This window comes from Phoca vitulina, unplaced genomic scaffold, assembly GCF_004348235.1.
Source record: "Phoca vitulina isolate PV1807 unplaced genomic scaffold, GSC_HSeal_1.0 scaffold44, whole genome shotgun sequence".
In the NCBI taxonomy this organism is placed as follows: Eukaryota; Metazoa; Chordata; class Mammalia; order Carnivora; family Phocidae; genus Phoca; species Phoca vitulina.
Genome location: NW_022589747.1, coordinates 3,918,005 through 3,935,962, shown reverse-complemented (window position 1 = coordinate 3,935,962; position 17,958 = coordinate 3,918,005). Strand labels below are relative to the sequence as shown.

Sequence of the window (17,958 nt, the reverse complement as noted above, 5' to 3'; positions counted from 1 at the left end):
CTATGGTTTTTAGCAAGATCTAAGTAACTTGAAATGTTCCCCCGACTATGGTAAATTCAAACTTATTTTGGGATATTTGTCCCAGTGGAGATATATCTAACTCTTTGAAGATTTGATCCAAATATGTTCTATTTCTTCTTAAATGTACTGTGTTTTTCCACTCTTCTCTTCCAGTGATGTATTTGTCAGCCCTTAGGCCAGCACCACACTTTGTTCACGCCTGTACCTTTACCGCAAATCTAATGTCAAGTTGTATAACTATTTCATCTTGGTTCCTTTTCAAGATTGTTCTAGATGTTCTAGGTCCTTTTTATTTCCAGAAGGTTTAAAAATCACCATGTCAGATTTCTAAAAACAAACAAAAAATGCCCTGGATTCTGATAGGAGTTACCATGTATCTATAGGTCAATTGGTGAGAAATGATATTTTGATAATATTAAGTTTTCCAATACCTAAACATATTAGTTCTCCCCATTTATTTAGGTTTAAAAAATTCACCTTTGTATTTATTTTTTTGGCAGTTTTTAGTTTAAAGGTCTTGCACATTTTCTGCTCAATTTATTCCTAAGTATTCCTAAGTATTTTGTGGATCTTCCTTCTTTTGTTTGTCAGTAGGTCAGTATTAGCCTAATGCTGTGTCACAATGCCTGCATTATTCACCACACTTCATGTCATCATGTAGGCATTTTTATCATCACACAAGTAAAACAAGGGGGTGAGTACAGTACAATAAGATATTTTAAGAGTCAGAGATAAAAGAGACTGCATTCACGTAACTTTTATTATCGTACGTTATTATAATTGTTCTATCCTGTTATTATTGTTAATCCCTTACTGTGGTATACTTTATAAAATTTAAATTATACCGTAGGTATGTGTGGATAGAACAAAACATGGTATGTATAGGGTTGAGTAACATTCAGAGTTCTCAGGCATCCATTGGGGGTCTTGGGACATATCCTCCATGGTTGGGGGGGGGGCTACTGTAACTGGAAGTTTTTACCTTTGATTACTTGTTTCTTTTTCATTGCTGACATGCTATTTGAATTTTTTTAATTTAAAATCAATTAATTAACAGTGTATTATTAGTTTCAGACTTAGAGTTTCGTGATTCATTAGTTGCATATAACACCCAGTGCTCATTACATCACATGCCCTCCTTAATGTCCATCACCCAGTTACCCCACCTCGACCCCCCCGTCCCCTCCAGCAACCCTCAGATTGTTTGCTAGAGTTAAGAGGAGTTTCTTACGGTTTGTCTCCCTCTCTGATGTTGTCTTATTTTGCTTTTCCTTCTCTTCCCCATATTCATTTGTTTTGTTTCTTAAATTCCACATTATGAGTGAAATCATGTGATGTTTGTCTTTCTCTGACTGACTTACTTCACTCAGCATGATACCCTGTAGTTACATCCACATTGTTGCACACGGCAGGATCTCATTCTTTCTGATGGCTGCGTAATATTCCATTGTGTATATACACCACATTTTCTTTATCCGTTCATCAGTTGATGGACATATAATGACTCTTACTACATATTTTGCCTTAAAATCTATTTTGTCTTATATAAGTATAGCTTTTCCAGCTTTCTTTTAGTTTCCATTTACATGGAATAGCATTTTCTGTTCCTTCACTTTCTTTTTTTGTGTTTCATTAAACCTGAAGTGAATTTCATGTAGACAGCATACAGTTAGGTCTTGTTTTGTATTCAGTCAACCACTCTATGCCTTTTGATTGGAAATTTTAGTCCCTTCACTTTTCAAGTAATTAGGTATGGATTTATCAGCATTTTGTCATTTGTTTTGTGGCTTTTTTTTAATTCCCTTTTTCCTTTCTTTTTCTCTTGGTCACTTTCTGCAATGTTATGTTTACATTCTTTTCTCTTTATCTTGCGTGTACTTACTATAGGTTTTTGCTTTGTGGTTACCATGAGAATTACATAAAATATTTTAGAGTTATAACATTTTATTCACATGAATTCTGAAGCTTTATACTTTTACTCCCCTTAATGTTTTATGTTTTTATGTCCATGTTTAAATCTTATCTTGTATATCCATTAACAAATTACTATATTTGTTATATTTGTAGTTATTTCTACTATCTTTTGTCTTTTGAACTTCATACTGTATTTGTAAGTGATTAAACTATTAACACTAGATTATTCAGAATTCCACTGTAGATTTACCTTTTCCCTTGAAATTTGTACTTTCACATGTTTTTCTTTTACTACGTAACATGCTTTCCTTTTTTTAGCTTAAAGAACTCCCTTTAACATTTTTTCATAAGGCCAGTCTGGTGGTGAGGAACTCCTTCAACTTCTGAATGTATGCAGAACTCTTTGTCTCCTTTCAGTTGTTATACAACTTTCTCTGTAAGAGTATCCATGTTTGGCAGTTTTTATCTTTTAGCTTCTGGAAAATATTGTGCCATTCCCTTTTGGCCTATAGAGTTACTGTTGAAAACCCATTAATAGTCCTGTGGGGGTTCCTTGTATATAGCAAGTTGTTTTTCTTTTGCTGCTTATAAGATTCTTTTTCTGTATTTAGTTTTTGATAATTTAATAAATAAATAAATGCTGTGGGTTTCTTTGGATTCTTCTTGTTCAGGACTATTTGGGTTTCCAAGATCTGGATATATGTTACCTTCTTAAGGTTAGGGATGTTTTCAGCCATTATTTCTTCAGATAGCTTTCTGCCCCTTTTCTCTCTCTTCTCTTTTTGGGACTCCCATAATGTGAATATTGGGCCCCTTGATGCTGTTCTGAAGTCCCTTATGTGTCTTCATTCTATTTCAGTCTTTTTTCTTTTTACTCTTCTGATTGGGTGATCTTCATTGCTCTGTTATCAGGGTTGCTGGTCCTTTCTTCTACTTTATCTTGTCTACAATGAATCCCTCTCTTGAATTTTCTGCTCAGTTGTTCTTTGATTTCTGTTTGGTACTAATACTTTTTATATTTGTTGAAATTCTCACTGTGTTCATGCATTGTTCTTTTGACCTCATTGAGTATCTTTATGACCATTACTTTAAAATCTTTATCAGGTAAATCAGTTATCTCCATTTCAGTTAGGTCTTTTTCTGGGGTTTTATCTTGTTCTGTTGTTTGAACATATTCTGCTGTTTCTTTATGTTCCTTGAATACTTTGTGATGATTTCTATATTAGATAAAACAACCACCTCTCCCAGTCTTGAAGGTATGGTCTCTTATAGGAGTTGAACCTTATCATTCAACCCTGCTTTGACTCTTGGTTGTCTTCATACTTTTGTGATTTTCCAAGCCACCTTCTTTGTTTTTTGCGGTTTCCACTAGTTGATGGTGTGCCAAAATCTGTCAGGGTCCCCAAGGGAAGATCTCCTCAGTACTAATATGTAGGCTGATTAGAAGGTCCTCAGGAAGCAGCCTTTAAATTATGCACATGTACCTACTTCAGGGGAACAGGGAGAGATGGGAGCTTCTGTCTGTTCCCTCTGCAGCAGCCTGTGGGTTTCTTTGCTACTGTCCCGTTGAATCCCTGATTGGAAACCTTCCCCTTAGGCTGCCAAAGATAAGCAAACGGGCCTCTCAGAATTTTATTTGTAGTTACCTATTCTCATAGCTATATACTCTTTGCCTTATTTGTTTGAGTGGTTGCTCTAAAAATTGTGATCTACATCTTTTATTATTTCACAGTTCACTTAAAATTTATATCTTGCCCCTTCCTGCTAACTATAGAGATGGTGCCATTTACGCTTCATTTGTTTCTAAGCCGCCCTCGTCCTGTGTGCATAATCGTTCTGTCCACCTGTGTTGTAATCTGTGAAAATACTTCTCAGGGCATTTGCTGTCAACAGTCATACGTATTTTAAAGATATTTAAAGAACAAATAGTCTTTTACATGTAGAGTACCATTTTCTATGTTCTTCCTTTCTTCTGAGGATCCAAGGTTTTATCTGATACTATTTCCCTTTAGTCTGAACAATCTTCTGTTGCATTTGTTGTGGTTATGATCTGCTGACAAAGGATTCTTTCAGTTTCCTTTTACCTATAAATTTTATTTGTTTTATTTATGAAGAATATTTCATTGGTTAGAGAATTTTGGTCTGGTATGCTACTTTTTCAGCATTTTCGGTATTTTTTTCCACTCTTCTTAACCTCTATTGCTTCTGATAAGAAGTCCATTATTTACAAGTTTTTTCTTTTTCAGACTTATTTATTTATTTGAGAGAGAGAGAGCAGAGGGTGGGGGGGAAGAGCAGAGGGAGAGAGAGAATCTTAAGCAGGGTCCACACCCAGTGCAGAGCCGACCTGGGGCTTGATCTCAGGACGCTGAGAACATGACCTGAGCAGAAACCAAGAGTCGGACGCTTAATTGACTGAGCCTCCCAGGTGCCCATAGAGGTGGTTGTTTTTCCATATTTAATGTGTTTTTTTTTTTCTCTGCTTTCAATAATTTTTTTTCTGTATCTTTAGTTCTTAGCAATTTGATTATGGTTGCTTTGGTTTGGTCTTGTTTGTATGTGTTCTGTGTGAGATTGGCTTGTGGTTATTGAATCTATGATTTCATGTCTTCCATCAATTTCTTGAAAATTACAGCTATGATTTCTTCTATTTTTCTTTTTTCTCTCCTACACTCTCTGTTCTCTACCATCTCCATATTTTCAAACATCCATGTGGTTTAAACTTCTCACAGCAAATGGTTTGTTTCTGAGACAGGGGGTCACCTTCTGTAAGAAAGCCATAGAAGGATGAGTGTTCTGAGAAGGGAAAGCATAAACCATAGGCTTTTTCTGACCCAGCCTTGGGAGTTATTTGGCATCTTATGTATTGTAGTATCTTAGTCAAAGCATTCACAGGTCTGCCTGATTTAAAGAAAGGGGTTCAGACACCATTACTTTATGAAATGAATGCCATAGAATTTGTGGCCTTGTTGTAAAATTACTGTAACCATTATAAAGGGACACTCATACATCAGTTATTTTAAGATCTTTTTATTTTACATGAAAATACTGAGGAGAATTTTAAGTAGACTTACAGATGTAAGAATATTATAGGGAAATCCCTTGTACATTTTGCTCGGTTTCTCCCATTGGTAATGTCTTGCAAACATACTGATAGAGAACAGTATCACAAGTAGGGTTATTGACATCGCTACAATCCACTGCTCTCATTTAGCTTCGGCCAGTTTACTCGTATTCATTTCTGTGTGTTAAGTTCTTGTGCAGAGTCATGTATCCACCACCATAGTCCAGATATAGACAGTTCCAGTCCCACAAGGATCCTGTGTTGCTTTTTTACATCCATGCCCACATCTTTTCTGACTCCCACCCCCCACCCCCTGCTCCTTTCCCGTAACGCTTGACATTCACTATTCTGCCCTCCATTTCTAAAGTTTCAGTAATCATAAAGAATGTAACCTTTCGGGATTGGCTTTTTTCCGTCAGTGTAGTTTCCTACAGATTCGTCCAAGGTGGTACATGTACCAAGTTCTTATCTGCATGTGGTATTGTAACTATTGTTTATTTTATCCCCCATGGAAGTTATTGAGTAATATCTCATTATGGTTTTAATTTGCATTTCCCTAATTGCTAATGATGTTGGTCATTTTTTGTTATGCTTATTTGCCACCTGCACATCCTTTTGATGAACTCTCTGCTGCTCATTTTCTGTTGGAATTGTCTGCTTTTTTGAAAGTAAAAGGCTTCTTCATATATTCTAGATATAGTGTTTTTCTCATATTTTGTTTGTAAATATTTTCTCCTAGATTTTAGCTCGTCTTTTCTTCCTCTTCACATTGGTTTTTAAGGAAAGAAGTTTTTAATATTTATGAAGTCAAGTGTATCCATTTTTCCTTTTACAGGGGTGCTTTTTTTTTGGATCAAATCTAAGAACTTTTTGTATAGTCCTACATTCTGAAGATTTTCCTCTCAAAAATTTTTTTTTTACATTTTACATTTTTTTTGTTGCTTTACAAATGATATCTACAATCATTTTGAGTTAGTTTTGCTTTATGTATGAGATTTAGGACAAGGCTATTTTTGTTGTTACTCTTTTGCCTGTGGATGTCACATTTCTCCAGCATCCTTTGTTAAAATTGCTGTCCTTTCTCCATTGAATAGCTTTGGTTCCTTTGTTAAACTGTAGTTGAGATATTTGTATAGCTCTATTTCTGGATTCTTTATCCTTTTCCCTTCTTTGTGTTTATGCCTCTCTCAATACCTCACTGACTTAACTACTGTGGCCTTAATGATGGGCCTTTATTCATCCCATTGTATTTCTGTCTTAGCAAGATTGTTCTATTTTAGGATCTGCGCATCATTAAATTTTAGCTAAAGTTTGTGTATGTCTACAAAAACCTTTGGGAAGTTGGTAGGAATTATGTTAATCAGTCCTGCACGGGCATACCTCGTTTCATAGTGCCTTGCTTTATTGCACTTCACAGTTACTGCATTTCTTTACAAATTGAAGGTTCCAGACTTCAGTGGAGGAAGTTACTGCAGATGTGGTGGAAACAGCCGGAGAACTGGAACTAGAAGTGGAGCCTGAAGATGGGACTGAATTGCTGGAATCTCAGGATCAAACTTGAACAGATGAGGAGTTGCTGCTTATGGATGAGCAAAGAAAGTGGTTTCTTGAGATGGAATCTCCTTCTTGTGAGAATGCTGTGAAGACTGGTGAAGTGACAACAAAGGATTTAGAATATTGCAGAAACTTAGCTGATAAAGCATCGGTGGCAGAGTTTGAGAGGATTGACTCCCACTTTGAAAGAAGGTCTGTGGGTAAATATCAAACAGCATCACATGCTACAGAGAAAGCATTCGTGAAAGCAAGAGTCGATCGATGTAGCAAAGTTCATTGTTGTCTTATTAAGAAATGGCCATGCCATCCTTCAGCCACCACCACCCTGATCAGTCAGCAGCCGTCAGCATCGAGGTAGACCCTCCACCAGCGAAAAGACCACGACTTCCTGATAGCTCAGATGATGGCCAGCACTGTTTAGCAAAAAAGTGTATTTTAGTTAAGATCTGAACAATATTTTGTTTAGACATACTGCTGCTATTGCACACTTAATAGACTAGAAGATTGTGTAAATACAATTTTTGTATGCCTGGGGAAACCAAAAAATTCATTTGAGTCATTTTATTGTGATATTGGCTTTGGAGTGGTCGTTGGAGCCAAACCCACAATATCTCTGAGGTATGCCTCTGTATAAATTTGGGAATAACTTACACTTTTACTGTGTTCTTTCTTCCAGTCTATGCACATGATATGTCTCTACATCTTTTTAGGTCTTCTGCAATTTTTTTATCATCTTTTTTCTAAGTTTTAGCATACGTAACCTATACATTTTAATAAGTTCGTACTAAGTGTTTCCTTTTCTATGGAACAACCTTAAGAAATACTGTGTTTTAATTTTGGTTTCTAGATGTTCATTGTCAGTGCATGGTAATGCATTTTATCAGCATGTATTCATCTTGTTTCTGAGGCACGTGCTGAACTTAGATATTAGCTCTAGGAGGTTTTTTGTATTGGGGAGTGTTTTATATTCCTTGGGATTTTCTTTGCTGACAGTCATGTCATTTCCTAATTGAGGCAGTTTTATTTTTTCCTTTCCAATCTGTATGTTTGCCTCTTTACTGATTTTTTGATTTACTGAAGTGACTAAAGCATCCAGTGCTGTGTTTAATATGAGTAGTGAGAGTAGATATCATTTCTTTTTCTGAGCTTATGGAGAAAGCATTCATTCTTTCAACATGAAGTACTATGCTGTAGGTTTTTTGTAGATGTTTTTTGTAAATAATTCTGAAACAATTCCCCTGTAATCTTATTTTGGTGAGATTTTATTAACAAGTACTGGATGTTGTCCAAGGCTTTTCTGAGTTAATTTTTGAGATCATAGGATTTTTCTTTTATTTGTGGGTATGTGGATTACATTGATTGGTTTTAAGAATAATGAAGCAACCTTGTCTACCTGGAATAAACCCCACATGGTCATGCTGTATAATGTCGTAGACATGGTTGGATTTAGTTTGTTCATACTATATTGAGTTCGTGAGACATACTAGTGCACAGGTGTTCTCTGATACAGACTCTATCTGGGTTTGGTGTCTCGGTAATACTGGCTTCACAGAGTGGGAGGTCTTACCTTCTCTTCTGTTTTCTGGAAGAGATTATTAGTTTTTGAAATGTTTGGTAGACTTTTCTTGGGAAACCAGGATATTTTTATTTAGGGAGCTTTTTCTTACATATTTCTTACATATTTTTTACATATTTTTCTTACATCTTACATCTATACATATTAATATGTATAACCTTTAATAGTTATAGAACTATTCTGATACTTATTTTTATTGTAGTTGAATTTTTATAGTTGGTGGTGTTTGAATAATTGGTCCATTTCTAAGTTGTCATATGCTTGAACATGAAGTCCTGTGGAGTTCTCTGTTACTAACCTTCAATGCCTGTTAGTAATACTCTCCATTTCATTGCTGATCCTCCTGTTTGGTCTTCTCTGTTATTTTTCTCACTCTTGCTGAAACTTTATTAATTTTATTGATCTTTATGAAGAACTAGCTTTGTGTGACATTGACTATATTGTTTTCCTATTTTCAGTTCCATTAAATTTCACTTCCAACTTATTTCCTTTTTTTCTATTTGCTTCCTTTTTTGTCTTCTGGTTCTTCTTATAGTTTCTTGAGGTAGGGACTTTGGTTATTGTTTTTCTTTTTTTTTTTTTTTTTTTTCCCTTATTTGAAGGAGTGTTTTTGTTTTTAATTTTCTTTTTTTTTTTTTTTTCCCTTGCCTCATATGAAGGTTTGTGCTGTAAATTTCCACTCAGCATTGCTTTACCTGCATCTCACGTATTTTCATATGTCATTGATTTTATTTCATTTTTCTAAATTTTTATTTAAATTCCAGTTAGTTCACATACAGTGTAATATTAGTTTCAGGTGTAGAATTTAATGATTCAATCAGTGATACATCAGTTTGTTTCCTGTAGTTAAAGTCTCTTATGGTTTGCCTCCCTCTCTGTTTTGTTTCTTAAATGCCACATTTGAGTAATATGGTATTTGTCTTCTCTGACTGACTTATTTTGCTTAGTATAATATTCTCTAGCTCCATCCATGTTGTTGCATAGGGCAAGATTTCATTCATTTTATGGCTGAATATTCTGTTGTATATATATATATCACACCTTCTTTATCCATTCATAAGTCAGTGAACATTTGGGCTGTTTCCATAATTTGGCTATTGTTGATAATGCTGCTGTAAACATTGGGGTGCATGTATCCCCTCTAATATTTTTTTTATCCTTTCACTATTTGCAGATGACATATAATCTATACAGAAAACCCAAAAGACTCCACCAAAAAATTGCTAAAACTGATACATAAATCCAGTAAAGTCTCTGGGTATGAAATCAACACACAGAAATCTGTTGCATTTCTATACACCAATAATGAAGCAGCAGAAAGAGAAATCAAGGAATCAGTCCCATTTCTAATTGCACCCAAAACCATAAGATACTTAGGAATAACCCTAACCAAAGAGGTAAAAGATCTCTACTCTGAAAACTATTTTTAGTATATGTGCTGCCAAAGTGAGCACTCTATTCTGAAAACTATAAAACACTGTTGGTGGGAATGCAAGCTGGTATAGCCACCCTGGAAAACAATCTGGAGCTTCCTCAAAAAGTTGAAGATAGAGCTACCCTACGACCCAGCAATTGTACTACTAGGTATTTACCCCAAAGATACAAATGTAGTGATCCGAAAGGGCACTTGCACCCCAATGTTTGTAGCAGCAGTGTCCACAATAGCCAAACTTGGAAAGAGCCCACCATCGACGAATGGATAAAGAAGACGTGGTATGTGTGTACACACACACACACACACACACACACACACAGGAATATTACTCAGCCATCAAAAAGGCTGAAATCTTACCATTTGCAGTGATGTGGGTGGAACTGGAGGGTATTATGCTAAGCGAAATAAGTTAATCAGAGAAAGACAATTATATGGTTTCACTTATATGTGGAATTTAAGAAAACGGGATCATAGGGGAAAGAAGGGGAAAAATAGGGAAAATCAGAAAAATAAGGGAAATCTGAGAGAGAGACAAACCATAAGAGAATCTTAACTTAGGAAACAAACTGAGGGTTGCTGGAGGGGTGGTGGGTGGGGGGATGGAGTAACTGGGTGATGGACATTAAGGAGGGCATATGATGTAATGAGTACTGGGTGTTACATGCAATTGATGAATAACTGAACTCTACATCTGAAACTAATGATACACTATATTTAATTATTTGAATTTAAATAAAATAAGATGAGAAAACACGGATGAAAGAAATTGAAGATGACATAAATGGAAAAACATTCCATGTTCATAGATTGGAAGAACAAATATTGTTAAGATATCTATATTACTCAAAGTAATCTACACATTTAATGCAATCCCTATCAGAATACCACCAGCACTTTTTACAGAGCTGGAACAAACAATCCTAAAATTTGTATGGAACTGCAAAAGACTCCAAATAGCCAAAGCAAAGAAAAGCAAAGCTGGAGGCATCACAATTCCAGACTTCAAGGTACATTACAAAGCTGTAGTGATCAAGACCTGTGGTACTGGCATTAAAAACAGACACATAGATCAATGGAACAGAATAGAAAAACCAGAAATGGACCTACAACTATATGGTCAGTTAATACTTGAGAAAGCAGGAAAGAATATCCAATGGAAAAAGACAGTCCCTTCAATAAATGGTGTTGGGAAAACTGGACAGCAACCTGCAAAAGAATGAAATTTCTCACATAATACACAAAAATAAATTCAGAATGGATGAAAGACCTAAATGTGAGACAGGAAACCATTAAAATCCTAGAGGACAACACAGGCAGAGTAAACCTCTTTGACATCGGCCATAGCAACTTCTTACTAGATATGTCTCCTGAGGCAAGATAAACCAAAGCAAAAAATGATCTATTGGGACTTCATCAAAATAAAAAGCTTCTGCACAGTGAAGAAAACACCAACAAAACTAAAACAGAATGGGAGAAGATATTTGCAAATCACATATCTCATAAAGAGTTAGTATCCAAAATATATAAAAAAACTTACAAAACTCAACACCCAGAAGACAAATAAGCTAGTTAAAAAATGGGCAGAAGACATGAATAGACATTTTTCCAAAGAAGACCTACAGATGGGGGCGCCTGGGTGGCTCAGTCGGTTAAGCGGCTGCCTTCAGCTCAGGTCGTGATCCCAGGGTCCCAGAGAGCCGCATCGGGCTCTCTGTTCAGCGGGGAGCCTGCTTGTCCCTCTCCCTCTGCCCCTGCTTGTGTTCCTGCTCTCGCTGTCTCTCTCTCCATCGAATAAATAAATAAAATCTTAAAAATAAAAAAAAATAAAAAAAGAAGACCTACAGATGGCAAAAGACACATGAAAAGATGCTCAACATCTTTGTAATCAACAGATTACAGGGAAATGCAAATAAAATGCAAATCAAAACTACAATGAGATATCATCACCTCACACCTGTCAGAATGGCCAAAATTAACAACACAGGAACCAACAGGTGTTGGCAAGGATGTGAAGAAAGGGGACCCCTCTTAAACTGTTGTTGGGAATGCAAACTGGTGCAGCCACTCTGGAAAAACAATATGGAGGTTCTTCAAAAAGTTAAAAATAGAACTACCCTGTGATTCAGCAATCACACTACTGGGTATTTACCCAAAGGATGTCATTGATTTCAATTCTTTTAAATTTGTGAGCTATGTTAGAAGGTCCTGAACATGGTCTATCTTGGTAATAGTTTGAGTACTTGAAAAAAAAAGAAGTGTATTTTGTTGGGTGGCTTTTTTTGTATGTAGGTTATTATAGGTGATAACATTGTTCACATTATTTTACAGTCTTTCTCATTTCATATGTAATTCGTTCCACCATTGTGGGTAGGGCATGTTAACTCTCCATTTCCTCATTCTCCAGGTCCAGCAGCCACCATTCAATTTTTTGTTTCTTTGAGTTTGATTCTTCTACATACCTCATATAAGTGGAATCATATAGTAATTGTCTTTCTGTAATTGGCTTATTTCACTTAATGTCCTCAAGGTTCATTCATATTGTACCATGTCTTAGAATTTTCTTCCTTTTAAAAGGCTGCATAACATTCCATATATGTAAATGCCAAGTTTCGTTATCCATTCATCCATTGATAGACAGAATGGGTTACTTTTCACCTTTTGGCTCTTATGAATAATGTGTCTATAAACATGACTATTTGTGGAAAGTTCTGTATTTCTGTTAAGTCCATTTGGTGTGTAGTGTTGTTCAAGTCTGGTGGTTCCTTACTGATTTTATGTCTAAATATTCTATCCATTATTGAAATTGGAGTATTAAAGTGTCCTAGTATTATTATATTGATGTCATTTTTTTCTTCAGTTCTGTCAGGGTTTGCATTATATGTTTATATACTCTATGTTTGATGCAGATATATTTATAATTATTATATTGTTCTGTTGAATTGACTCTTTAATCATTACATAATGACTTTCTTTGTTTTTTATGACAGTTTTTTTTTTACTGTGTCGAGGTGATTTTTTCCAGATGTAAGTATAGCATCCTTGCTCTGGTTTTCATCTGCAGATCTTTTTTCATCCTACACTTTCAGCCTGTGAGTTTCCTTAAATCTAAAGTCACTTTCTTGTACACAGCATAGAGTTGGGTCTTGTTTTATCCATTAAGCCGCTCTGTGTTTTTTGACAAGGGGGCTGTAATCTGTTTACAGTTAAAGTAATTATTGTTACGTAAGGGCTTACTCTTTCCAGTTTGTTAATTGATTTTTGTCTGCTATGTAGTTTATTACTCTCTTCCTCTGGTGCTGTCTTCCTTTGTTATTTGCTGATTTTTTTGTATTGGTATGTTTTGATTCCTTTCTTTAGCTATTTCCTTTGTGGTTATCGTGAAGCTTATATATAAATCTTATATTTATCAGTCTATTTTAAGTGGATAACTTAACTGCACATGAAAAATCTACATTTTTATATCCCCCCCACACTTTGTTACTGATTTCACAATTCACATCTTTTATAGTGTGCATCCATTATGGTTACATTTATTGTTAATACTTATGTCTTTAACTTTTATACTAGCTTTAATTAATGATTTCTGTGTCACCCCTATAGTGTTACATTATTTTGTATTTGCACATATATTTACATTTACGAGTGAGATTTATACTTCCATTTTTTTTTTTTAAGATTTATTTATTTTAGAGAGAGAGTGAGCAGGTGAGAATGGGGGGGGAAGTGGGGAGGGAGAGGGAGAGAGAATTTTTTTTAAAGATTTTATTTATTTATTTGACAGAGAGATATAGTGAGAGAGGGAACACAAGCAGGGGGAGTGGGAGAGGGAGAAGCTGGCTTCCCACTGAGCAGGGAGCCCGATGCAGGGCTTTATCCCAGGACCCTGGGATCATGACCTGAGCCGAAGGCAGACGCTTAATGACTGAGCCACCCAGGTGGCCCGGGAGAGAGAATTTTTAAGCACACTCTGCACTGAGCACAGAGCTCTATGCGGGACTTTATCCCATGACCCTGAGATCACAACCTGAGCCAAAACCAAGAGTCAGATGCTTAACTGTCTGCACCACCCAGGCATCCCTGTATTTTCATTTTTTTTAATGTTGCTATTTAGCATCCTTTTATTTCATCTTGATGAACTCTCTAACACTTTTTGTAAGGCAGTGGTCTCACAGATGTTGGGACTTCTGGTGGTATCAAACTCCTTCAGTTTTTGTTTGCCGGGGAAAGTTCTTAGCTCTCCTTCATTTTTTTTTTTTTTTTAAATCTTCATTTTTAAGGGCAGTTTTGATGGGTATAGTATTCTTGGTTGGTAGTTTCTTTTTCTTTCTGCACTTTAAGTGAATTATTACACACTTTTCTGGCCAGCAAGGTTTCTACTGAGAAATATACTGATAGTATCATAAGGAGGGGGGTACCCTTTGTTTGATTGGTTGCTTTTCTCCAGCTGCTTTCATAATTCAGTCTTTGTGAATTTTAACAATTTAGTTATAAGGTTTCTTGGTGTCCTTGGTAGTCCCTTTTGTGCAACTCGTTTGGGATTCTTTAAGCTTCATGAATCTGGATGTCTGTTTCTTTTCCCAAGTTTAGGAAGTTCTTTGGTATTACTTCTTTAAATTAGCTTTCTATTTCTTTGTGTTTCTCTTGCTTATGGGACCTCCATAATGCATGTGTTGACTTAGTTGATGTCAGTAAGACCTGTAAGGCTTTCTTTACTCTTTTTTTCTTTTCTCTTCTCTGATAGGATAATTTCAAATGATCTGTCTTTGAGTTCACAGATTCTTTTTTCTGCTTGATTGAGTCTGCCTTTGAAGCTCTCTACTGAATTTTTCAGTTCATTCATTATATTCTTCATACCAGACATTTGTTTGGTCCTTTTTTATGGTTTTTATCTCTTCGTTGGACTTTTCATTTTGTTCATGTATTATTTTCCTGATTTTGTTGATTATCTGTCTGTGTTTTCTTGTAGCTTATGGAGCTTCTTTAAGATTATTTTGACTTCTTTGTTAGGCAATTCATAGATATTTATATCCTTTTAGTCTGCTTTTGGAGCTTTTTTTGTTTGTTTTTTTTCTGGTGTCATATTTCCCTGATTCCTTTTTGATCCTGGTAGCCTTGATTGGTGTCTGCACATTTAAAGAAATTGTCACTTCTTCCAGTCTTTATGCTCTTGCTTTAGGAGGGAATGGCTAGAGTAGGAATTTTGTAGGGTAGGGTGGGGAGTCCCTCAAACCTTCTCTGTGGATGCACTTGCTTAATTCTGCTAGTTCTTTCCTGGGTGGGGGAATGTCTTAGAGTTGTATTCCTTCTCTCAATCCCATAGAGCCACGCGGGGTGCTGAGAACCACAGCAAGTGTTAAACGCAACTCAGTCCTTTTCCCTAGGGCAGTGCCCTGGACTGCCAGGGCTTTGTGTGCCAGCTCCGCTTCTCTGCCTCCCTCTAAAGAGCTATTTCATGGTTGTGCTCCTTCCGTGTACCTGCAGAGACACGACAGCCACCCTCAGGGTCACCTTTCTCTTCTCCCTAAAGCAGTGCACTTAGATGTCAGGCCAGTGGGAATAAGCACCATCTTCCTCCCTCTTGAAAGCAAATTATTGTGTAGGAATTCACAGAGGAGTCTGTGCTTTCCCCGTCCCTCCACTCCATCTTCCCCTCTCAGCCCCGTTCCTTCCCCAGCTTTGATGGAGAGGCTTTCTTGTGATTTCCCCTTTGTGACTGAAGTTTTTTGCTTGGGTCATTGTTTTACTTAGAGTTTTTTTGTTTGTTTGTTTGTTTTTAACAGATTTAAGGCTTTTCCCCCTTATCTGGGGGGTAAATTAGAACATTCTGGAATACTAGGATTGGTGTGCAATGAATTAGGAATTTAGCTATGATTATATTTGTAGTTCTTGTTTTTAGCCCCTCTTTCTCTCTCTCTCTCTCTCTCTCTCTTCCTGTCTTCCTTTCTGTTCTCATTCCCTCTCGTTGTTGAAATACAGCGACACAAAGTCTTTATCCTCTTATGTTCAGTGAGGTGATTTGTAGCAGGAGCATATTTCAGGACACCTACTATACCATATGGTTGGAAATGGAAATCTTTTCCTGTATTTTTAAATGTCCTTTTCGTACTCCCACTGCCTGTGGCTTGCTTTTTTCAATTAGAAATATGCTACTTTAAAACTTTTTAATATAACTGTTTAAATCTCTAATAATTTCAAAACACAAATTACAGTTTGCCTTTAGTCCTTCTTAAGAGCCTAGTTTTTCTAGTTTTTCTAATTCTTGTAGAACAACTACCACTGCAGAGACATTGCTGAGTGAAGAGTAGACTCTTTTGTCTTTTGCTTCAGGATTGAAGTAATCTCCACAGTGCAAAGTTAAATTTTCCTGTTCTGAAGTGCTAGGATTCAGTATGTACCTCCGAAATGGATTCCAACTTTCATAGAATTTAAACTGTTACATAAGCTTTTATTTTCCTCCTCTTGCTTTGGTTCTGCTTTGAAACTGAGCTTTATCCAAAAAAAAAAAAAAAAAAAAGGGAAAAAAAGGAAAGGAAGAAAGAAACCGAGCTTTATCTCATAGTTCTGTGCCCAGTTCACTGGCATGTGTGTATAGTATCCACGTTACAGTGTTCCCACCATGCGAATGACAGCTTTATGTTTCTGTTCAATCACTTTTTATAGTTCTCCTTTGGGACCTTCTCTTATGAGATGTGATATCCTTTCTTTCTTTTGCTCCCTGAGCACCAGTATCACTGGTCTTTTCTATGCAAACTCACAGTTCTTTCCATTTCATCCAAGATACCTTTAAGCTTCTGTCTCCTTGTTTCTTAATTCCATCCCCATTTGATGACCATAGTTACTTTCCCCAGAGATTTCCAAATATAGGTGCTAACTAAAGATTTCTAGAGGACTCTAACTTATGGGTGTAATATCTGTAACACCTACCTGGTAGATACTAGCTCTCCCCCAGTGGATAGTGGAGCTCTGGTTGGACTGTGGTCTTGCATAGCGTATGATATCTGTTGCCTGTTGTAGAACTCCCGTGATGTTAGGTAGTTATCACCTTCTAAGCTTGTTGGACAAATGTGCGACAAATATAAAAGCCCTTCCAGTCACCTTTCTTCATTACCTAACTTGGCATGGTCAGTGGAGCAGATTGTGGTATTTAAAATAAGCTATTCAACCTGTCACTTACAGAATTCATATATTTTACAGGCTGCTCATTGTTGAAATGGTAATAGCTTCTTGTTCCGGTCCTCTGATTAATGACCAGTCGTTGTAGAATGTATTCCTTCCATAGATACTTAATCATTCTTAGAAGTATTCTGGGGGGTGGTGAAGGGAGGAGTAGCATGGGCCAGGAACTCTGATGTTTATTCAGTCAGATTAATTCTTTATATCTTAGACCAGATAATTAATTTATGGAGAGTTTCTGTAATTATGATTTGTTCTTATATCATCCAAATTGGTCAAAAATGTTTTACATTAAAATCCATAATTCTTACCCAACTCAGAGAATTTGTCAGTTTCACCCTTTGGTACAAATAATTAACCCCATGTCAACCATAAACATACTAAATATAAAAAATTGAATGATTTAGCAGTTTTTTGCCTTCTTTTTATTTTTGTCAAGAGATCTATCCTTATTCTCTTTAGAGGGAAAATAAAAAACAGGAATCTGATTTATATGATCATTTTTGTTCCTATCAGGTTTTCCCATATCCAGCATCTTTGATTTATTTATTTATTTATTTATTTGGAAGCTAAGTGATTATGATTGTGTCTCCTGAAACTTTTAATTATGGCCTGGCATTTAAATATGGTTAATTAGAGAGCAGATTTATATCAAATTAATTCTTAAGTACTTTCTTAACCAAAATTTATGTGTTTGTCCAAATAAATCCCAACAAGTTTACCAAGATTAATCAAAAGCAAAAGCAAACCATTTAAACTATAAAAAGGTGGTGAGTAATTGACTAATAGAATAAGAGTTGTATATTTACTTTAAATGCAATATATTGAAGAACATTTGCACTTATAATTTACTTACAATTTTCATGCAAGGAGTGTAATTTGCAAGACATTTGAAGAAATCAGTAAGTTGAAGTATATCTTTAGTGGCTACAGATCGGCATTAGTCCATACATTAATGTTCCTCACTGCATTAGAAGTTAGAACGGTAAAATTGAGGAGAACTAACTGGCTTGTAGAGGGTTTGAACTCGTGGCCTTACCTCATGCTTTAACACTGAAAATCATAAGCCTCTTGTTAATTTTAGGAGTCAAGCCAGAATAATTACTACAAGTAGAAAGGTAATTAGTTCTAGATCAGAATGATGCCTTAATTATTTTATAAATTTAATTTTGGGAGCACAGAGCTGGAAATTTTAACATTTGCTGTACTTCCTCTTGTTTT

The 17,958-nt window shown here is 35.9% G+C and overlaps 1 protein-coding gene across 3 annotated transcripts in view; it reads left to right on the top strand.

Moving 5' to 3' along the window:
- Positions 1–17,958, top strand: part of ZPBP (zona pellucida binding protein) — a 109,291-nt gene that overhangs the window by 50,615 nt on the left and 40,718 nt on the right. The window lies entirely within an intron of this gene.